The sequence below is a fragment of the Pelobates fuscus genome, chromosome 2 (genome assembly GCF_036172605.1).
Source record: "Pelobates fuscus isolate aPelFus1 chromosome 2, aPelFus1.pri, whole genome shotgun sequence".
Lineage (NCBI taxonomy): Eukaryota > Metazoa > Chordata > Amphibia > Anura > Pelobatidae > Pelobates > Pelobates fuscus.
The window spans coordinates 353,280,580-353,301,313 of record NC_086318.1 but is presented as its reverse complement, the minus strand read 5'-3'; the positions used below and the strand labels follow the sequence as shown (position 1 = coordinate 353,301,313).

Sequence of the window (20,734 nt, the reverse complement as noted above, 5' to 3'; positions counted from 1 at the left end):
TTCGGCTCATTGGCCTAGCATTTGCCTTTATGCAAATTGCTCCTTCGCACCCTGAATCCAGCTCAATTATTCACACCTAACCACCTGAAGGCACTAAAATTACTGGTAGCTAAGGAAATCAACGATCAGCCACGAGGTTTGGTAATCTTTTGTAGCCTTCTATCATTTGGATTATTTATTTGCTTTTTTTTTTTTTTAACTTGCTTTATTATTTCACCACAGCCTAAAGGAAAGGCTTCCCAGCGGGCGTGCCTTTGAATGTACCCGTCATGTCATACTTACCTGGCAGGGGAGCAATAGCCATGATCCCTAAGGTGGCTCTCCCAGAGTGAGGCTGGTTCATTGCACTCCGTACCAGTTGACCTCTGCGATTTCCTCAAATGTGGGAAACTCGACTGCATAATTTATGGTAGTGGGGGACTGCGTTCGCGCTTTCCCCTGTGTTTGCTTGTTTGACAAAAATAGAGAACTTCACCAATTCTGACGAAGGATAATTTCAGCCACGGCACCCGTCTTCTTTGGCTCTTACTTTCCGCATCAAGCAGGCAGCGACAATCATTTCCTAGGCTTGATCATTTTTATTATCTATGTTTTCTGGAGACCAGTTTTAAGCCAGAATTTCACTTTTTATTTTAATTTTTCAGCTTTTTTTTCATCATTTTTTTATCCTGACTTCTTTTGATTTATTGTATGCTTCAATGCAATGGAAGAAATAAAGAATTGGAGACCTATATTACGTCTTCCAACAGAACGTAACGTTTGATTGAATTTCTGGGAAAAAAAGATTTTCTGGATCAAGGCAGTGAATTGCCGCTTGAGACAATCAGACCAAACCTTAGGAATAGCTGGGTGGTCGCTAGCACTTACTAATGAACACCATGGAATTTTGAAAAAGCCACCACAAATGTTCTTTCAGCCCTGTTGAGTGTGGATGAAGAGAAGACAGGTGCTAGGCAAGGGTCATTCCTATCGATGGAGTCATGAAATGTGTGACTTTGGGGACGAACGTAGACCAGCGGATTGTGTACTCTGCCTAATGGCTGCTGTAGTAGAATCTTGGCAAAACCGTTTCCAAAGAGAGAAAAAAAATTGTACAAGGTTTGCTGCAAGATATGGTTGCCCTCACTCTCTGTTATAGGTTTGGAACCATTCCAAGATGCCATATAAGAAGACCGAGGAATTTGTTGGGGTTTAAGCTTCCCTGTAGGAGGAAGCGGGCCTAATTAGAATATTGCCTCCCACAATCCTTTGCAATGGCTTATGGTCATGAACTTTTTCTCACCGCTGTCTTAAAGTGTCCTAACATGGTAGCTCTTAAAAGCTGGCCCACTTGAACAGTTAACTTTGCGCAGTGGCAGTATCGTAGCCCATGAGGTCAATCCGAGGCGTGATTATTGCTAATTGAAAACTTTACCCAATACCCCGCCATGATGACTTGAAATACAGTCAGCATTGGCAACTTTTGACAGGCTCTAAGGAGACTGAAAGATTGGTTTAAAAAAAGTTTATGGCGCCCCATGTCTAGGGCGTGTCTTACGTGACTCCCGTTTCTTCCTGAGCTCTGTTGCACCATTCCTTCCGCTGGCTTCTTAGCATTTCCCTTTTACCTTTCTCTCCCACTGAATTCACTTGTTTCCGGCAGCACACTATTCTCACTACATGCTACGAATTCCCATCCTTCGGCTCATTGGCCTAGCATTTGCCTTTATGCAAATTGCTCCTTCGCACCCTGAATCCAGCTCAATTATTCACACCTAACCACCTGAAGGCACTAAAATTACTGGTAGCTAAGGAAAACAACGATCAGCCACGAGGTTTGGTAATCTTTTGTAGCCTTCTATCATTTGGATTATTTATTTGCTTTTTTTTTTTTTTAACTTGCTTTATTATTTCACCACAGCCTAAAGGAAAGGCTTCCCAGCGGGCGTGCCTTTGAATGTACCCGTCATGTCATACTTACCTGGCAGGGGAGCAATAGCCATGATCCCTAAGGTGGCTCTCCCAGAGTGAGGCTGGTTCATTGCACTCCGTACCAGTTGACCTCTGCGATTTCCTCAAATGTGGGAAACTCGACTGCATAATTTATGGTAGTGGGGGACTGCGTTCGCGCTTTCCTCTGTGTTTGCTTGTTTGACAAAAATAGAGAACTTCACCAATTCTGACGAAGGATCATTTCAGCCACGGCACCCGTCTTCTTTGGCTCTTACTTTCCGCATCAAGCAGGCAGCGACAATCATTTCCTAGGCTTGATCATTTTTATTATCTATGTTTTCTGGAGACCAGTTTTAAGCCAGAATTTCACTTTTTATTTTAATTTTTCAGCTTTTTTTTCATCATTTTTTTATCCTGACTTCTTTTGATTTATTGTATGCTTCAATGCAATGGAAGAAATAAAGAATTGGAGACCTATATTACGTCTTCCAACAGAACGTAACGTTTGATTGAATTTCTGGGAAAAAAAGATTTTCTGGATCAAGGCAGTGAATTGCCGCTTGAGACAATCAGACCAAACCTTAGGAATAGCTGGGTGGTCGCTAGCACTTACTAATGAACACCATGGAATTTTGAAAAAGCCACCACAAATGTTCTTTCAGCCCTGTTGAGTGTGGATGAAGAGAAGACAGGTGCTAGGCAAGGGTCATTCCTATCGATGGAGTCATGAAATGTGTGACTTTGGGGACGAACGTAGACCAGCGGATTGTGTACTCTGCCTAATGGCTGCTGTAGTAGAATCTTGGCAAAACCGTTTCCAAAGAGAGAAAAAAAATTGTACAAGGTTTGCTGCAAGATATGGTTGCCCTCACTCTCTGTTATAGGTTTGGAACCATTCCAAGATGCCATATAAGAAGACCGAGGAATTTGTTGGGGTTTAAGCTTCCCTGTAGGAGGAAGCGGGCCTAATTAGAATATTGCCTCCCACAATCCTTTGCAATGGCTTATGGTCATGAACTTTTTCTCACCGCTGTCTTAAAGTGTCCTTACGTGGTAGCTCTTAAAAGCTGGCCCACTTGAACAGTTAACTTTGCGCAGTGGCAGTATCGTAGCCCATGAGGTCAATCCGAGGCGTGATTATTGCTAATTGAAAACTTTACCCAATACCCCGCCATGATGACTTGAAATACAGTCAACATTGGCAATTTTTGACAGGCTCTAAGGAGACTGAAAGATTGGTTTAAAAAAAGTTTATGGCGCCCCATGTCTAGGGCGTGTCTTACGTGACTCCCGTTTCTTCCTGAGCTCTGTTGCACAATTCCTTCCGCTGGCTTCTTAGCATTTCCCTTTTACCTTTCTCTCCCACTGAATTCACTTGTTTCCGGCAGCACACTATTCTCACTACATGCTACGAATTCCCATCCTTCGGCTCATTGGCCTAGCATTTGCCTTTATGCAAATTGCTCCTTCGCACCCTGAATCCAGCTCAATTATTCACACCTAACCACCTGAAGGCACTAAAATTACTGGTAGCTAAGGAAAACAACGATCAGCCACGAGGTTTGGTAATCTTTTGTAGCCTTCTATCATTTGGATTATTTATTTGCTTTTTTTTTTTTTTAACTTGCTTTATTATTTCACCACAGCCTAAAGGAAAGGCTTCCCAGCGGGCGTGCCTTTGAATGTACCCGTCATGTCATACTTACCTGGCAGGGGAGCAATAGCCATGATCCCTAAGGTGGCTCTCCCAGAGTGAGGCTGGTTCATTGCACTCCGTACCAGTTGACCTCTGCGATTTCCTCAAATGTGGGAAACTCGACTGCATAATTTATGGTAGTGGGGGACTGCGTTCGCGCTTTCCCCTGTGTTTGCTTGTTTGACAAAAATAGAGAATTCACCAATTCTGACGAAGGATCATTTCAGCCATGGCACCCGTCTTCTTTGGCTCTTACTTTCCGCATCAAGCAGGCAGCGACAATCATTTCCTAGGCTTGATCATTTTTATTATCTATGTTTTCTGGAGACCAGTTTTAAGCCAGAATTTCACTTTTTATTTTAACTTTTCAGCTTTTTTTTCCATCATTTTTTTATCCTGACTTCTTTTGATTTATTGTATGCTTCAATGCAATGGAAGAAATAAAGAATTGGAGACCTATATTACGTCTTCCAACAGAACGTAACGTTTGATTGAATTTCTGGGAAAAAAAGATTTTCTGGATCAAGGCAGTGAATTGCCGCTTGAGACAATCAGACCAAACCTTAGGAATAGCTGGGTGGTCGCTAGCACTTACTAATGAACACCATGGAATTTTGAAAAAGCCACCACAAATGTTCTTTCAGCCCTGTTGAGTGTGGATGAAGAGAAGACAGGTGCTAGGCAAGGGTCATTCCTATCGATGGAGTCATGAAATGTGTGACTTTGGGGACGAACGTAGACCAGCGGATTGTGTACTCTGCCTAATGGCTGCTGTAGTAGAATCTTGGCAAAACTGTTTCCAAAGAGAGAAAAAAAATTGTACAAGGTTTGCTGCAAGATATGGTTGCCCTCACTCTCTGTTATAGGATTGGAACCATTCCAAGATGCCATATAAGAAGACCGAGGAATTTGTTGGGGTTTAAGCTTCCCTGTAGGAGGAAGCGGGCCTAATTAGAATATTGCCTCCCATAATCCTTTGCAATGGCTTATGGTCATGAACTTTTTCTCACCGCTGTCTTAAAGTGTCCTTACGTGGTAGCTCTTAAAAGCTGGCCCACTTGAACAGCTAGCTTTGCGCAGTGGCAGTATCGTAGCCCATGAGGTCAATCCGAGGCGTGATTATTGCTAATTGAAAACTTTACCCAATACCCCGCCATGATGACTTGAAATACAGTCAGCATTGGCAATTTTTGACAGGCTCTAAGGAGACTGAAAGATTGGTTTAATAAAAGTTTATGGCGCCCCATGTCTAGGGCGTGTCTTACGTGACTCCCGTTTCTTCCTGAGCTCTGTTGCACCATTCCTTCCGCTGGCTTCTTAGCATTTCCCTTTTACCTTTCTCTCCCACTGAATTCACTTGTTTCCGGCAGCACACTATTCTCACTACATGCTACGAATTGCCATCCTTCGGCTCATTGGCCTAGCATTTGCCTTTATGCAAATTGCTCCTTCGCACCCTGAATCCAGCTCAATTATTCACACCTAACCACCTGAAGGCACTAAAATTACCGGTAGCTAAGGAAAACAACGATCAGCCACGAGGTTTGGTAATCTTTTGTAGCCTTCTATCATTTGGATTATTTATTTGCTTTTTTTTTTTTTTAACTTGCTTTATTATTTCACCACAGCCTAAAGGAAAGGCTTCCCAGCGGGCGTGCCTTTGAATGTACCTGTCATGTCATACTTACCTGGCAGGGGAGCAATAGCCATGATCCCTAAGGTGGCTCTCCCAGAGTGAGGCTGGTTCATTGCACTCCGTACCAGTTGACCTCTGCGATTTCCTCAAATGTGGGAAACTCGACTGCATAATTTATGGTAGTGGGGGACTGCGTTCGCCCTTTCCCCTGTGTTTGCTTGTTTGACAAAAATAGAGAACTTCACCAATTCTGACGAAGGATAATTTCAGCCACGGCACCCGTCTTCTTTGGCTCTTACTTTCCGCATCAAGCAGGCAGCGACAATCATTTCCTAGGCTTGATCATTTTTATTATCTATGTTTTCTGGAGACCAGTTTTAAGCCAGAATTTCACTTTTTATTTTAACTTTTCAGCTTTTTTTTCATCATTTTTTTATCCTGACTTCTTTTGATTTATTGTATGCTTCAATGCAATGGAAGAAATAAAGAATTGGAGACCTATATTACGTCTTCCAACAGAACGTAACGTTTGATTGAATTTCTGGGAAAAAAAGATTTTCTGGATCAAGGCAGTGAATTGCCGCTTGAGACAATCAGACCAAACCTTAGGAATAGCTGGGTGGTCGCTAGCACTTACTAATGAACACCATGGAATTTTGAAAAAGCCACCACAAATGTTCTTTCAGCCCTGTTGAGTGTGGATGAAGAGAAGACAGGTGCCAGGCAAGGGTCATTCCTATCGATGGAGTCATGAAATGTGTGACTTTGGGGACGAACGTAGACCAGCGGATTGTGTACTCTGCCTAATGGCTGCTGTAGTAGAATCTTGGCAAAACCGTTTCCAAAGAGAGAAAAAAAATTGTACAAGGTTTGCTGCAAGATATGGTTGCCCTCACTCTCTGTTATAGGTTTGGAACCATTCCAAGATGCCATATAAGAAGACCGAGGAATTTGTTGGGGTTTAAGCTTCCCTGTAGGAGGAAGCGGGCCTAATTAGAATATTGCCTCCCACAATCCTTTGCAATGGCTTATGGTCTTGAACTTTTTCTCACCGCTGTCTTAAAGTGTCCTTACGTGGTAGCTCTTAAAAGCTGGCCCACTTGAACAGTTAACTTTGCGCAGTGGCAGTATCGTAGCCCATGAGGTCAATCCGAGGCGTGATTATTGCTAATTGAAAACTTTACCCAATACCCCGCCATGATGACTTGAAATACAGTCAGCATTGGCAATTTTTGACAGGCTCTAAGGAGACTGAAAGATTGGTTTAAAAAAAGTTTATGGCGCCCCATGTCTAGGGCGTGTCTTACGTGACTCCCGTTTCTTCCTGAGCTCTGTTGCACCATTCCTTCCGCTGGCTTCTTAGCATTTCCCTTTTACCTTTCTCTCCCACTGAATTCACTTGTTTCCGGCAGCACACTATTCTCACTACATGCTACGAATTCCCATCCTTCGGCTCATTGGCCTAGCATTTGCCTTTATGCAAATTGCTCCTTCGCACCCTGAATCCAGCTCAATTATTCACACCTAACCACCTGAAGGCACTAAAATTACTGGTAGCTAAGGAAAACAACGATCAGCCACGAGGTTTGGTAATCTTTTGTAGCCTTCTATCATTTGGATTATTTATTTGCTTTTTTTTATTTTTAACTTGCTTTATTATTTCACCACAGCCTAAAGGAAAGGCTTCCCAGCGGGCGTGCCTTTGAATGTACCCGTCATGTCATACTTACCTGGCAGGGGAGCAATAGCCATGATCCCTAAGGTGGCTCTCGCAGAGTGAGGCTGGTTCATTGCACTCCGTACCAGTTGACCTCTGCGATTTCCTCAAATGTGGGAAACTCGACTGCATAATTTATGGTAGTGGGGGACTGTGTTCGCGCTTTCCCCTGTGTTTGCTTGTTTGACAAAAATAGAGAACTTCACCAATTCTGACGAAGGATCATTTCAGCCACGGCACCCGTCTTCTTTGGCTCTTACTTTCCGCATCAAGCAGGCAGCGACAATCATTTCCTAGGCTTGATCATTTTTATTATCTATGTTTTCTGGAGACCAGTTTTAAGCCAGAATTTCACTTTTTATTTTAACTTTTCAGCTTTTTTTTCCATCATTTTTTTATCCTGACTTCTTTTGATTTATTGTATGCTTCAATGCAATGGAAGAAATAAAGAATTGGAGACCTATATTACGTCTTCCAACAGAACGTAACGTTTGATTGAATTTCTGGGAAAAAAAGATTTTCTGGATCAAGGCAGTGAATTGCCGCTTGAGACAATCAGACCAAACCTTAGGAATAGCTGGGTGGTCGCTAGCACTTACTAATGAACACCATGGAATTTTGAAAAAGCCACCACAAATGTTCTTTCAGCCCTGTTGAGTGTGGATGAAGAGAAGACAGGTGCTAGGCAAGGGTCATTCCTATCGATGGAGTCATGAAATGTGTGACTTTGGGGACGAACGTAGACCAGCGGATTGTGTACTCTGCCTAATGGCTGCTGTAGTAGAATCTTGGCAAAACCGTTTCCAAAGAGAGAAAAAAAATTGTACAAGGTTTGCTGCAAGATATGGTTGCCCTCACTCTCTGTTATAGGTTTGGAACCATTCCAAGATGCCATATAAGAAGACCGAGGAATTTGTTGGGGTTTAAGCTTCCCTGTAGGAGGAAGCGGGCCTAATTAGAATATTGCCTCCCACAATCCTTTGCAATGGCTTATGGTCATGAACTTTTTCTCACCGCTGTCTTAAAGTGTCCTTACGTGGTAGCTCTTAAAAGCTGGCCCACTTGAACAGTTAACTTTGCGCAGTGGCAGTATCGTAGCCCATGAGGTCAATCCGAGGCGTGATTATTGCTAATTGAAAACTTTACCCAATACCCCGCCATGATGACTTGAAATACAGTCAGCATTGGCAATTTTTGACAGGCTCTAAGGAGACTGAAAGATTGGTTTAAAAAAAGTTTATGGCGCCCCATGTCTAGGGCGTGTCTTACGTGACTCCCGTTTCTTCCTGAGCTCTGTTGCACCATTCCTTCCGCTGGCTTCTTAGCATTTCCCTTTTACCTTTCTCTCCCACTGAATTCACTTGTTTCCGGCAGCACACTATTCTCACTACATGCTACGAATTCCCATCCTTCGGCTCATTGGCCTAGCATTTGCCTTTATGCAAATTGCTCCTTCGCACCCTGAATCCAGCTCAATTATTCACACCTAACCACCTGAAGGCACTAAAATTACTGGTAGCTAAGGAAAACAACGATCAGCCACGAGGTTTGGTAATCTTTTGTAGCCTTCTATCATTTGGATTATTTATTTGCTTTTTTTTTTTTTTAACTTGCTTTATTATTTCACCACAGCCTAAAGGAAAGGCTTCCCAGCGGGCGTGCCTTTGAATGTACCCGTCATGTCATACTTACCTGGCAGGGGAGCAATAGCCATGATCCCTAAGGTGGCTCTCCCAGAGTGAGGCTGGTTCATTGCACTCCGTACCAGTTGACCTCTGCGATTTCCTCAAATGTGGGAAACTCGACTGCATAATTTATGGTAGTGGGGGACTGCGTTCGCGCTTTCCCCTGTGTTTGCTTGTTTGACAAAAATAGAGAATTCACCAATTCTGACGAAGGATCATTTCAGCCATGGCACCCGTCTTCTTTGGCTCTTACTTTCCGCATCAAGCAGGCAGCGACAATCATTTCCTAGGCTTGATCATTTTTATTATCTATGTTTTCTGGAGACCAGTTTTAAGCCAGAATTTCACTTTTTATTTTAACTTTTCAGCTTTTTTTTCCATCATTTTTTTATCCTGACTTCTTTTGATTTATTGTATGCTTCAATGCAATGGAAGAAATAAAGAATTGGAGACCTATATTACGTCTTCCAACAGAACGTAACGTTTGATTGAATTTCTGGGAAAAAAAGATTTTCTGGATCAAGGCAGTGAATTGCCGCTTGAGACAATCAGACCAAACCTTAGGAATAGCTGGGTGGTCGCTAGCACTTACTAATGAACACCATGGAATTTTGAAAAAGCCACCACAAATGTTCTTTCAGCCCTGTTGAGTGTGGATGAAGAGAAGACAGGTGCTAGGCAAGGGTCATTCCTATCGATGGAGTCATGAAATGTGTGACTTTGGGGACGAACGTAGACCAGCGGATTGTGTACTCTGCCTAATGGCTGCTGTAGTAGAATCTTGGCAAAACTGTTTCCAAAGAGAGAAAAAAAATTGTACAAGGTTTGCTGCAAGATATGGTTGCCCTCACTCTCTGTTATAGGATTGGAACCATTCCAAGATGCCATATAAGAAGACCGAGGAATTTGTTGGGGTTTAAGCTTCCCTGTAGGAGGAAGCGGGCCTAATTAGAATATTGCCTCCCATAATCCTTTGCAATGGCTTATGGTCATGAACTTTTTCTCACCGCTGTCTTAAAGTGTCCTTACGTGGTAGCTCTTAAAAGCTGGCCCACTTGAACAGCTAGCTTTGCGCAGTGGCAGTATCGTAGCCCATGAGGTCAATCCGAGGCGTGATTATTGCTAATTGAAAACTTTACCCAATACCCCGCCATGATGACTTGAAATACAGTCAGCATTGGCAATTTTTGACAGGCTCTAAGGAGACTGAAAGATTGGTTTAATAAAAGTTTATGGCGCCCCATGTCTAGGGCGTGTCTTACGTGACTCCCGTTTCTTCCTGAGCTCTGTTGCACCATTCCTTCCGCTGGCTTCTTAGCATTTCCCTTTTACCTTTCTCTCCCACTGAATTCACTTGTTTCCGGCAGCACACTATTCTCACTACATGCTACGAATTGCCATCCTTCGGCTCATTGGCCTAGCATTTGCCTTTATGCAAATTGCTCCTTCGCACCCTGAATCCAGCTCAATTATTCACACCTAACCACCTGAAGGCACTAAAATTACCGGTAGCTAAGGAAAACAACGATCAGCCACGAGGTTTGGTAATCTTTTGTAGCCTTCTATCATTTGGATTATTTATTTGCTTTTTTTTTTTTTTAACTTGCTTTATTATTTCACCACAGCCTAAAGGAAAGGCTTCCCAGCGGGCGTGCCTTTGAATGTACCTGTCATGTCATACTTACCTGGCAGGGGAGCAATAGCCATGATCCCTAAGGTGGCTCTCCCAGAGTGAGGCTGGTTCATTGCACTCCGTACCAGTTGACCTCTGCGATTTCCTCAAATGTGGGAAACTCGACTGCATAATTTATGGTAGTGGGGGACTGCGTTCGCCCTTTCCCCTGTGTTTGCTTGTTTGACAAAAATAGAGAACTTCACCAATTCTGACGAAGGATAATTTCAGCCACGGCACCCGTCTTCTTTGGCTCTTACTTTCCGCATCAAGCAGGCAGCGACAATCATTTCCTAGGCTTGATCATTTTTATTATCTATGTTTTCTGGAGACCAGTTTTAAGCCAGAATTTCACTTTTTATTTTAACTTTTCAGCTTTTTTTTCATCATTTTTTTATCCTGACTTCTTTTGATTTATTGTATGCTTCAATGCAATGGAAGAAATAAAGAATTGGAGACCTATATTACGTCTTCCAACAGAACGTAACGTTTGATTGAATTTCTGGGAAAAAAAGATTTTCTGGATCAAGGCAGTGAATTGCCGCTTGAGACAATCAGACCAAACCTTAGGAATAGCTGGGTGGTCGCTAGCACTTACTAATGAACACCATGGAATTTTGAAAAAGCCACCACAAATGTTCTTTCAGCCCTGTTGAGTGTGGATGAAGAGAAGACAGGTGCTAGGCAAGGGTCATTCCTATCGATGGAGTCATGAAATGTGTGACTTTGGGGACGAACGTAGACCAGCGGATTGTGTACTCTGCCTAATGGCTGCTGTAGTAGAATCTTGGCAAAACTGTTTCCAAAGAGAGAAAAAAAATTGTACAAGGTTTGCTGCAAGATATGGTTGCCCTCACTCTCTGTTATAGGTTTGGAACCATTCCAAGATGCCATATAAGAAGACCGAGGAATTTGTTGGGGTTTAAGCTTCCCTGTAGGAGGAAGCGGGCCTAATTAGAATATTGCCTCCCATAATCCTTTGCAATGGCTTATGGTCATGAACTTTTTTTCACCGCTGTCTTAAAGTGTCCTTACGTGGTAGCTCTTAAAAGCTGGCCCACTTGAACAGCTAGCTTTGCGCAGTGGCAGTATCGTAGCCCATGAGGTCAATCCGAGGCGTGATTATTGCTAATTGAAAACTTTACCCAATACCCCGCCATGATGACTTGAAATACAGTCAGCATTGGCAATTTTTGACAGGCTCTAAGGAGACTGAAAGATTGGTTTAATAAAAGTTTATGGCGCCCCATGTCTAGGGCGTGTCTTACGTGACTCCCGTTTCTTCCTGAGCTCTGTTGCACCATTCCTTCCGCTGGCTTCTTAGCATTTCCCTTTTACCTTTCTCTCCCACTGAATTCACTTGTTTCCGGCAGCACACTATTCTCACTACATGCTACGAATTCCCATCCTTCGGCTCATTGGCCTAGCATTTGCCTTTATGCAAATTGCTCCTTCGCACCCTGAATCCAGCTCAATTATTCACACCTAACCACCTGAAGGCACTAAAATTACTGGTAGCTAAGGAAAACAACGATCAGCCACGAGGTTTGGTAATCTTTTGTAGCCTTCTATCATTTGGATTATTTATTTTCTTTTTTTTTTTTTTACTTGCTTTATTATTTCACCACAGCCTAAAGGAAAGGCTTCCCAGCGGGCGTGCCTTTGAATGTACCCGTCATGTCATACTTACCTGGCAGGGGAGCAATAGCCATGATCCCTAAGGTGGCTCTCCCAGAGTGAGGCTTGTTCATTGCACTCCGTACCAGTTGACCTCTGCGATTTCCTCAAATGTGGGAAACTCGACTGCATTATTTATGGTAGTGGGGGACTGCGTTCGCGCTTTCCCCTGTGTTTGCTTGTTTGACAAAAATAGAGAACTTCACCAATTCTGACGAAGGATCATTTCAGCCACGGCACCCGTCTTCTTTGGCTCTTACTTTCCGCATCAAGCAGGCAGCGACAATCATTTCCTAGGCTTGATCATTTTTATTATCTATGTTTTCTGGAGACCAGTTTTAAGCCAGAATTTCACTTTTTATTTTAACTTTTCAGCTTTTTTTTCATCATTTTTTTATCCTGACTTCTTTTGATTTATTGTATGCTTCAATGCAATGGAAGAAATAAAGAATTGGAGACCTATATTACGTCTTCCAACAGAACGTAACGTTTGATTGAATTTCTGGGAAAAAAAGATTTTCTGGATCAAGGCAGTGAATTGCCGCTTGAGACAATCAGACCAAACCTTAGGAATAGCTGGGTGGTCGCTAGCACTTACTAATGAACACCATGGAATTTTGAAAAAGCCACCACAAATGTTCTTTCAGCCCTGTTGAGTGTGGATGAAGAGAAGACAGGTGCTAGGCAAGGGTCATTCCTATCGATGGAGTCATGAAATGTGTGACTTTGGGGACGAACGTAGACCAGCGGATTGTGTACTCTGCCTAATGGCTGCTGTAGTAGAATCTTGGCAAAACTGTTTCCAAAGAGCGAAAAAAAATTGTACAAGGTTTGCTGCAAGATATGGTTGCCCTCACTCTCTGTTATAGGTTTGGAACCATTCCAAGATGCCATATAAGAAGACCGAGGAATTTGTTGGGGTTTAAGCTTCCCTGTAGGAGGAAGCGGGCCTAATTAGAATATTGCCTCCCATAATCCTTTGCAATGGCTTATGGTCATGAACTTTTTCTCACCGCTGTCTTAAAGTGTCCTTACGTGGTAGCTCTTAAAAGCTGGCCCACTTGAACAGCTAGCTTTGCGCAGTGGCAGTATCGTAGCCCATGAGGTCAATCCGAGGCGTGATTATTGCTAATTGAAAACTTTACCCAATACCCCGCCATGATGACTTGAAATACAGTCAGCATTGGCAATTTTTGACAGGCTCTAAGGAGACTGAAAGATTGGTTTAATAAAAGTTTATGGCGCCCCATGTCTAGGGCGTGTCTTACGTGACTCCCGTTTCTTCCTGAGCTCTGTTGCACCATTCCTTCCGCTGGCTTCTTAGCATTTCCCTTTTACCTTTCTCTCCCACTGAATTCACTTGTTTCCGGCAGCACACTATTCTCACTACATGCTACGAATTGCCATCCTTCGGCTCATTGGCCTAGCATTTGCCTTTATGCAAATTGCTCCTTCGCACCCTGAATCCAGCTCAATTATTCACACCTAACCACCTGAAGGCACTAAAATTACTGGTAGCTAAGGAAATCAACGATCAGCCACGAGGTTTGGTAATCTTTTGTAGCCTTCTATCATTTGGATTATTTATTTGCTTTTTTTTTTTTTTAACTTGCTTTATTATTTCACCACAGCCTAAAGGAAAGGCTTCCCAGCGGGCGTGCCTTTGAATGTACCCGTCATGTCATACTTACCTGGCAGGGGAGCAATAGCCATGATCCCTAAGGTGGCTCTCCCAGAGTGAGGCTGGTTCATTGCACTCCGTACCAGTTGACCTCTGCGATTTCCTCAAATGTGGGAAACTCGACTGCATAATTTATGGTAGTGGGGGACTGCGTTCGCGCTTTCCCCTGTGTTTGCTTGTTTGACAAAAATAGAGAATTCACCAATTCTGACGAAGGATCATTTCAGCCATGGCACCCGTCTTCTTTGGCTCTTACTTTCCGCATCAAGCAGGCAGCGACAATCATTTCCTAGGCTTGATCATTTTTATTATCTATGTTTTCTGGAGACCAGTTTTAAGCCAGAATTTCACTTTTTATTTTAACTTTTCAGCTTTTTTTTCATCATTTTTTTATCCTGACTTCTTTTGATTTATTGTATGCTTCAATGCAATGGAAGAAATAAAGAATTGGAGACCTATATTACGTCTTCCAACAGAACGTAACGTTTGATTGAATTTCTGGGAAAAAAAGATTTTCTGGATCAAGGCAGTGAATTGCCGCTTGAGACTGTGACGAAACCAATCTCGCCACATTGTATTGGAGGAGCCTGGTTGCCCGCCTGCTGCCTTTGGACTATGGCCCTGGGAGATTGGGCCCTTTACAAACAGTATTCGGCCCTAACAGAGTGCATGTCACTCATTCTGGCCCTTTAAATACAGTGGGGCCATTCGGTACTTGCCCTGTGTGAGCAGTGTGTGGGAGGTAACATCTATGTTATTGGTTATTTTATGCCTCCCCCTGGGTGTGGCCTGTATGTGTACTCATGTAATAAAAACCAGGCTGGGTGCCCAGCACCTCAGACCACTGCTTGACCTTCAACACGGAGCCTTGTCTCGTTCTTGGGGGGATTCACTGTATGCTGTTGGAGATTTGACTGCTAGGAGTGTAAGCTGATGTCTGCTTTTCCTATTCATCTGCTAGCAGCTATTTGTGAGGTTCCAGCTGGAGTGCTACCTTATTCCCCTATATCCAGTTCGTGAGTTCTGATGTTCTGCAGTAGCTGTGCCTTTCTGAGAAAAGGGGATTATCGCCTAAACGGATTTTAACCCCTCATATGCTGAAACGGTCCGTTACAATTGGTGGCAAGCGGCGGGATCGTTCCTACAGCCAGAAGGACAGCTACAGGAGACACCATTACTCTGGATTGTACAATTTGAGGGCAACGCATGTCCCAGTACAGCGACCCTAAAAGCAACAGCATGGAACCAGCAGTGGAGTACAATAAGGGTGACATGGATGACCGGGATGCAATAAGGAAAGGCATCTGGTACCAGGCCCTGGATAATGTACAATACCAGCGGGGTGAGAGTCTCCCCAGTGAAGAGCAGCGGTTGCAGAAGCAAGTGGCCCTGCGGATGCCCTTCCTGGGAGAGCAGCCCCTGGAGGAATGGGTGAAGGAACTAGAGCACCGGGTATGGCAGGAGCTATGGCTGGAGGATGCCTACCAGGCGCTCTGGTGGTATATGGCACAGTATATACCCTGGACAGCCGAACATGACAAGCCAGAGGGAGAGGAGTTTGATGGTCCTGGCTTGTTATGGGAGTCCTTTGCAGAGCCTGGCTTCGGGAGCCCTGCGCAAACCAGACTGCAGGACATTTTCTATGAGAGGGAGGCTAGGCATGAGTGGGATGACCCCCATGAGGTAGAGCAAGACCTGGCTCACCTAGCAGCCCTGGTGTGGGAACTGGAGCAAAACTACCAAGATCTCTTCCGCTTCATTGGGAAGGCTCAGCAGGACAGTAAGGTGACAGACCCAGATCCAGACCCCTTCCGCTGGGAAGATATTGTAGAGATTTACTGGGAAGAACCCCAGGTGGCCTGTAGAGATGGGACCGAGGTCTCTCCACCGGTCCTGCAGGGAATTGGGAGCCCAGTCTCCATTCCCCAGCAGCAGGCTGAGTTACAGGGGGCAGAGGTAGTTGGTCCTACCCCCCAGCAGCAGAGTGATATGCCGGGAAGGCAATGTGAAGTGCAGGGAGAGGAGAGCAGCGTCCTCCCTCCCCAGCGGCAGGCTGAGTTACAGGGGGCAGAGGTAGTTGGTCCTACCCCCCAACAGCAGCGTGATGTTTTGGGAATAGAGAGCCCAGTCTCCTTTCCCAAAAGGCAGAATGTCCAGCAGGGAATAGAGAGCCCAGTCTCCTTTCCCCAACAGCAGGACACTGTATTGGGAGGAGAGACAGTCGGTCTCCCTCCACAGATGATGGAAGTATGTATGGGAGAGGAGCTTGCTACCACCTCTCCCCAGCGGCGGATCATTGATGTGCAGGGAATAGAGAGCCCAGTCTCCTTTCCCCAGCGGCAGGACACTGTATTGGGAGGAGAGACAGTCGGTCTACCTCCACAAAGGTGGAAAGTATGTATGGGAGAGGAGCTTGCTACCACCTCTCCCCAGCGGCGGATCCGTAATGGGCAGGGAATAGAGAGCCCAGTCTCCTTTCCCCAGCGGCAGAGTGTTCTAGTGGGAGAGGAGCCTGTTACCCCCTCTCCCCAGCGGCAGCTTAATATACCAGGGGGAGACTGTAAACCCCCCACCGGTGCAGATGGGACCGTGGTCTCTGCACTCACCACACAGAGGGTAGGGACGGTCGGTCCTAACCCCCCACAAAAGAGCTGTGTATCCAAGGGGGAGACAACCGGTCTCCCCACTCAGCAGCAGAGCTATGCAACTAAGGGGGAGACAGTCCGTCTCCAGCAACCAGGCTCCAACCAGACTACTCCGGTGGTAGTGCTGGCACCAGGACAGAGTACCGCTGGTCTCTGCCCACTCGGCAACCCACCAAGGCAGCCTACCAGTCCCCTACACAGCCGTGGTGAGGCACCTGGACATGGACAAACTTCTCCTCTACCCAGGTGTAGTAACTATTTATTGTGGGTGGGCTGTACTGTTTTTTTTGCTTTATGGGTGGGTTGCTGGACTAACAAGGGCACTGACCGGCAGGAGGTCAGGTACCCTGTTAGTCTTTTTGGAAAGGGGGAGAGATGTGACGAAACCAATCTCGCCACATTGTATTGGAGGAGCCTGGTTGCCCGCCTGCTGCCTTTGGACTATGGCCCTGGGAGATTGGGCCCTTTACAAACAGTATTCGGCCCTAACAGAGTGCATGTCACTCATTCTGGCCCTTTAAATACAGTGGGGCCATTCGGTACTTGCCCTGTGTGAGCAGTGTGTGGGAGGTAACATCTATGTTATTGGTTATTTTATGCCTCCCCCTGGGTGTGGCCTGTATGTGTACTCATGTAATAAAAACCAGGCTGGGTGCCCAGCACCTCAGACCACTGCTTGACCTTCAACACGGAGCCTTGTCTCGTTCTTGGGGGGATTCACTGTATGCTGTTGGAGATTTGACTGCTAGGAGTGTAAGCTGATGTCTGCTTTTCCTATTCATCTGCTAGCAGCTATTTGTGAGGTTCCAGCTGGAGTGCTACCTTATTCCCCTATATCCAGTTCGTGAGTTCTGATGTTCTGCAGTAGCTGTGCCTTTCTGAGAAAAGGGGATTATCGCCTAAACGGATTTTAACCCCTCATATGCTGAAACGGTCCGTTACAGAGACAATCAGACCAAACCTTAGGAATAGCTGGGTGGTCGCTAGCACTTACTAATGAACACCATGGAATTTTGAAAAAGCCACCACAAATGTTCTTTCAGCCCTGTTGAGTGTGGATGAAGAGAAGACAGGTGCTAGGCAAGGGTCATTCCTATCGATGGAGTCATGAAATGTGTGACTTTGGGGACGAACGTAGACCAGCGGATTGTGTACTCTGCCTAATGGCTGCTGTAGTAGAATCTTGGCAAAACTGTTTCCAAACAGAGAAAAAAAATTGTACAAGGTTTGCTGCAAGATATGGTTGCCCTCACTCTCTGTTATAGGTTTGGAACCATTCCAAGATGCCATATAAGAAGACCGAGGAATTTGTTGGGGTTTAAGCTTCCCTGTAGGAGGAAGCGGGCCTAATTAGAATATTGCCTCCCATAATCCTTTGCAATGGCTTATGGTCATGAACTTTTTCTCACCGCTGTCTTAAAGTGTCCTTACGTGGTAGCTCTTAAAAGCTGGCCCACTTGAACAGCTAGCTTTGCGCAGTGGCAGTATCGTAGCCCATGAGGTCAATCCGAGGCGTGATTATTGCTAATTGAAAACTTTACCCAATACCCCGCCATGATGACTTGAAATACAGTCAGCATTGGCAATTTTTGACAGGCTCTAAGGAGACTGAAAGATTGGTTTAATAAAAGTTTATGGCGCCCCATGTCTAGGGCGTGTCTTACGTGACTCCCGTTTCTTCCTGAGCTCTGTTGCACCATTCCTTCCGCTGGCTTCTTAGCATTTCCCTTTTACCTTTCTCTCCCACTGAATTCACTTGTTTCCGGCAGCACACTATTCTCACTACATGCTACGAATTGCCATCCTTCGGCTCATTGGCCTAGCATTTGCCTTTATGCAAATTGCTCCTTCGCACCCTGAATCCAGCTCAATTATTCACACCTAACCACCTGAAGGCACTAAAATTACTGGTAGCTAAGGAAATCAACGATCAGCCACGAGGTTTGGTAATCTTTTGTAGCCTTCTATCATTTGGATTATTTATTTGCTTTTTTTTTTTTTTAACTTGCTTTATTATTTCACCACAGCCTAAAGGAAAGGCTTCCCAGCGGGCGTGCCTTTGAATGTACCCGTCATGTCATACTTACCTGGCAGGGGAGCAATAGCCATGATCCCTAAGGTGGCTCTCCCAGAGTGAGGCTGGTTCATTGCACTCCGTACCAGTTGACCTCTGCGATTTCCTCAAATGTGGGAAACTCGACTGCATAATTTATGGTAGTGGGGGACTGCGTTCGCGCTTTCCCCTGTGTTTGCTTGTTTGACAAAAATAGAGAACTTCACCAATTCTGACGAAGGATAATTTCAGCCACGGCACCCGTCTTCTTTGGCTCTTACTTTCCGCATCAAGCAGGCAGCGACAATCATTTCCTAGGCTTGATCATTTTTATTATCTATGTTTTCTGGAGACCAGTTTTAAGCCAGAATTTCACTTTTTATTTTAATTTTTCAGCTTTTTTTTCATCATTTTTTTATCCTGACTTCTTTTGATTTATTGTATGCTTCAATGCAATGGAAGAAATAAAGAATTGGAGACCTATATTACGTCTTCCAACAGAACGTAACGTTTGATTGAATTTCTGGGAAAAAAAGATTTTCTGGATCAAGGCAGTGAATTGCCGCTTGAGACAATCAGACCAAACCTTAGGAATAGCTGGGTGGTCGCTAGCACTTACTAATGAACACCATGGAATTTTGAAAAAGCCACCACAAATGTTCTTTCAGCCCTGTTGAGTGTGGATGAAGAGAAGACAGGTGCTAGGCAAGGGTCATTCCTATCGATGGAGTCATGAAATGTGTGACTTTGGGGACGAACGTAGACCAGCGGATTGTGTACTCTGCCTAATGGCTGCTGTAGTAGAATCTTGGCAAAACCGTTTCCAAAGAGAGAAAAAAAATTGTACAAGGTTTGCTGCAAGATATGGTTGCCCTCACTCTCTGTTATAGGTTTGGAACCATTCCAAGATGCCATATAAGAAGACCGAGGAATTTGTTGGGGTTTAAGCTTCCCTGTAGGAGGAAGCGGGCCTAATTAGAATATTGCCTCCCACAATCCTTTGCAATGGCTTATGGTCATGAACTTTTTCTCACCGCTGTCTTAAAGTTTCCTTACATGGTAGCTCTTAAAAGCTGGCCCACTTGAACAGTTAACTTTGCGCAGTGGCAGTATCGTAGCCCATGAGGTCAATCCGAGGCGTGATTATTGCTAATTGAAAACTTTACCCAATACCCCGCCATGATGACTTGAAATACAGTCAGCATTGGCAACTTTTGACAGGCTCTAAGGAGACTGAAAGATTGGTTTAAAAAAAGTTTATGGCGCCCCATGTCTAGGGCGTGTCTTACGTGACTCCCGTTTCTTCCTGAGCTCTGTTGCACCATTCCTTCCGCTGGCTTCTTAGCATTTCCCTTTTACCTTTCTCTCCCACTGAATTCACTTGTTTCCGGCAGCACACTATTCTCACTACATGCTACGAATTCCCATCCTTCGGCTCATTGGCCTAGCATTTGCCTTTATGCAAATTGCTCCTTCGCACCCTGAATCCAGCTCAATTATTCACACCTAACCACCTGAAGGCACTAAAATTACTGGTAGCTAAGGAAAACAACGATCAGCCACGAGGTTTGGTAATCTTTTGTAGCCTTCTATCATTTGGATTATTTATTTGCTTTTTTTTTTTTTTAACTTGCTTTATTATTTCACCACAGCCTAAAGGAAAGGCTTCCCAGCGGGCGTGCCTTTGAATGTACCCGTCATGTCATACTTACCTGGCAGGGGAGCAATAGCCATGATCCCTAAGGTGGCTCTCCCAGAGTGAGGCTGGTTCATTGCACTCCGTACCAGTTGACCTCTGCGATTTCCTCAAATGTGGGAAACTCGACTGCATAATTTATGGTAGTGGGGGACTGCGTTCGCGCTTTCCTCTGTGTTTGCTTGTTTGACAAAAATAGAGAACTTCACCAATTCTGACGAAGGATCATTTCAGCCACGGCACCCGTCTTCTTTGGCTCTTACTTTCCGCATCAAGCAGGCAGCGACAATCATTTCCTAGGCTTGATCATTTTTATTATCTATGTTTTCTGGAGACCAGTTTTAAGCCAGAATTTCACTTTTTATTTTAATTTTTCAGCTTTTTTTTCATCATTTTTTTATCCTGACTTCTTTTGATTTATTGTATGCTTCAATGCAATGGAAGAAATAAAGAATTGGAGACCTATATTACGTCTTCCAACAGAACGTAACGTTTGATTGAATTTCTGGGAAAAAAAGATTTTCTGGATCAAGGCAGTGAATTGCCGCTTGAGACAATCAGACCAAACCTTAGGAATAGCTGGGTGGTCGCTAGCACTTACTAATGAACACCATGGAATTTTGAAAAAGCCACCACAAATGTTC

General features: G+C 44.5%; 21 non-coding genes across 21 annotated transcripts; all 21 read left to right on the top strand.

Moving 5' to 3' along the window:
* The first annotated feature begins 274 nt into the window (after window positions 1-274).
* On the top strand, window positions 275-441 carry LOC134589798 (U1 spliceosomal RNA). Its single transcript, XR_010086819.1, has one exon. It is a non-coding gene; the product is annotated as a U1 spliceosomal RNA (small nuclear RNA).
* An 899-nt stretch (window positions 442-1,340) lies between these two features.
* LOC134593559 (U4 spliceosomal RNA) lies at window positions 1,341-1,481 on the top strand. Its single transcript, XR_010090024.1, has one exon. It is a non-coding gene; the product is annotated as a U4 spliceosomal RNA (small nuclear RNA).
* Window positions 1,482-1,952: 471 nt separating this feature from the next.
* Window positions 1,953-2,119, top strand: LOC134590650 (U1 spliceosomal RNA). The gene has a single exon (XR_010087542.1). It is a non-coding gene; the product is annotated as a U1 spliceosomal RNA (small nuclear RNA).
* An 899-nt stretch (window positions 2,120-3,018) lies between these two features.
* On the top strand, window positions 3,019-3,159 carry LOC134593127 (U4 spliceosomal RNA). The gene has a single exon (XR_010089654.1). It is a non-coding gene; the product is annotated as a U4 spliceosomal RNA (small nuclear RNA).
* A 471-nt stretch (window positions 3,160-3,630) lies between these two features.
* LOC134589797 (U1 spliceosomal RNA) lies at window positions 3,631-3,797 on the top strand. The gene has a single exon (XR_010086818.1). It is a non-coding gene; the product is annotated as a U1 spliceosomal RNA (small nuclear RNA).
* Window positions 3,798-4,696: 899 nt separating this feature from the next.
* On the top strand, window positions 4,697-4,837 carry LOC134592201 (U4 spliceosomal RNA). The gene has a single exon (XR_010088860.1). It is a non-coding gene; the product is annotated as a U4 spliceosomal RNA (small nuclear RNA).
* A 471-nt stretch (window positions 4,838-5,308) lies between these two features.
* Window positions 5,309-5,475, top strand: LOC134591150 (U1 spliceosomal RNA). Its single transcript, XR_010087970.1, has one exon. It is a non-coding gene; the product is annotated as a U1 spliceosomal RNA (small nuclear RNA).
* An 899-nt stretch (window positions 5,476-6,374) lies between these two features.
* On the top strand, window positions 6,375-6,515 carry LOC134592705 (U4 spliceosomal RNA). Its single transcript, XR_010089292.1, has one exon. It is a non-coding gene; the product is annotated as a U4 spliceosomal RNA (small nuclear RNA).
* A 471-nt stretch (window positions 6,516-6,986) lies between these two features.
* LOC134591393 (U1 spliceosomal RNA) lies at window positions 6,987-7,153 on the top strand. Its single transcript, XR_010088179.1, has one exon. It is a non-coding gene; the product is annotated as a U1 spliceosomal RNA (small nuclear RNA).
* A 900-nt stretch (window positions 7,154-8,053) lies between these two features.
* LOC134592704 (U4 spliceosomal RNA) lies at window positions 8,054-8,194 on the top strand. The gene has a single exon (XR_010089291.1). It is a non-coding gene; the product is annotated as a U4 spliceosomal RNA (small nuclear RNA).
* Window positions 8,195-8,665: 471 nt separating this feature from the next.
* Window positions 8,666-8,832, top strand: LOC134589796 (U1 spliceosomal RNA). The gene has a single exon (XR_010086817.1). It is a non-coding gene; the product is annotated as a U1 spliceosomal RNA (small nuclear RNA).
* Window positions 8,833-9,731: 899 nt separating this feature from the next.
* On the top strand, window positions 9,732-9,872 carry LOC134592200 (U4 spliceosomal RNA). Its single transcript, XR_010088859.1, has one exon. It is a non-coding gene; the product is annotated as a U4 spliceosomal RNA (small nuclear RNA).
* A 471-nt stretch (window positions 9,873-10,343) lies between these two features.
* LOC134591149 (U1 spliceosomal RNA) lies at window positions 10,344-10,510 on the top strand. The gene has a single exon (XR_010087969.1). It is a non-coding gene; the product is annotated as a U1 spliceosomal RNA (small nuclear RNA).
* An 899-nt stretch (window positions 10,511-11,409) lies between these two features.
* On the top strand, window positions 11,410-11,550 carry LOC134592199 (U4 spliceosomal RNA). Its single transcript, XR_010088858.1, has one exon. It is a non-coding gene; the product is annotated as a U4 spliceosomal RNA (small nuclear RNA).
* Window positions 11,551-12,020: 470 nt separating this feature from the next.
* Window positions 12,021-12,187, top strand: LOC134591051 (U1 spliceosomal RNA). Its single transcript, XR_010087886.1, has one exon. It is a non-coding gene; the product is annotated as a U1 spliceosomal RNA (small nuclear RNA).
* An 899-nt stretch (window positions 12,188-13,086) lies between these two features.
* Window positions 13,087-13,227, top strand: LOC134592198 (U4 spliceosomal RNA). Its single transcript, XR_010088857.1, has one exon. It is a non-coding gene; the product is annotated as a U4 spliceosomal RNA (small nuclear RNA).
* A 471-nt stretch (window positions 13,228-13,698) lies between these two features.
* On the top strand, window positions 13,699-13,865 carry LOC134589794 (U1 spliceosomal RNA). Its single transcript, XR_010086816.1, has one exon. It is a non-coding gene; the product is annotated as a U1 spliceosomal RNA (small nuclear RNA).
* Window positions 13,866-17,808: 3,943 nt separating this feature from the next.
* LOC134592195 (U4 spliceosomal RNA) lies at window positions 17,809-17,949 on the top strand. The gene has a single exon (XR_010088856.1). It is a non-coding gene; the product is annotated as a U4 spliceosomal RNA (small nuclear RNA).
* Window positions 17,950-18,420: 471 nt separating this feature from the next.
* On the top strand, window positions 18,421-18,587 carry LOC134589793 (U1 spliceosomal RNA). The gene has a single exon (XR_010086815.1). It is a non-coding gene; the product is annotated as a U1 spliceosomal RNA (small nuclear RNA).
* Window positions 18,588-19,486: 899 nt separating this feature from the next.
* LOC134593558 (U4 spliceosomal RNA) lies at window positions 19,487-19,627 on the top strand. The gene has a single exon (XR_010090023.1). It is a non-coding gene; the product is annotated as a U4 spliceosomal RNA (small nuclear RNA).
* Window positions 19,628-20,098: 471 nt separating this feature from the next.
* Window positions 20,099-20,265, top strand: LOC134590649 (U1 spliceosomal RNA). The gene has a single exon (XR_010087541.1). It is a non-coding gene; the product is annotated as a U1 spliceosomal RNA (small nuclear RNA).
* Window positions 20,266-20,734: the final 469 nt, after the last annotated feature.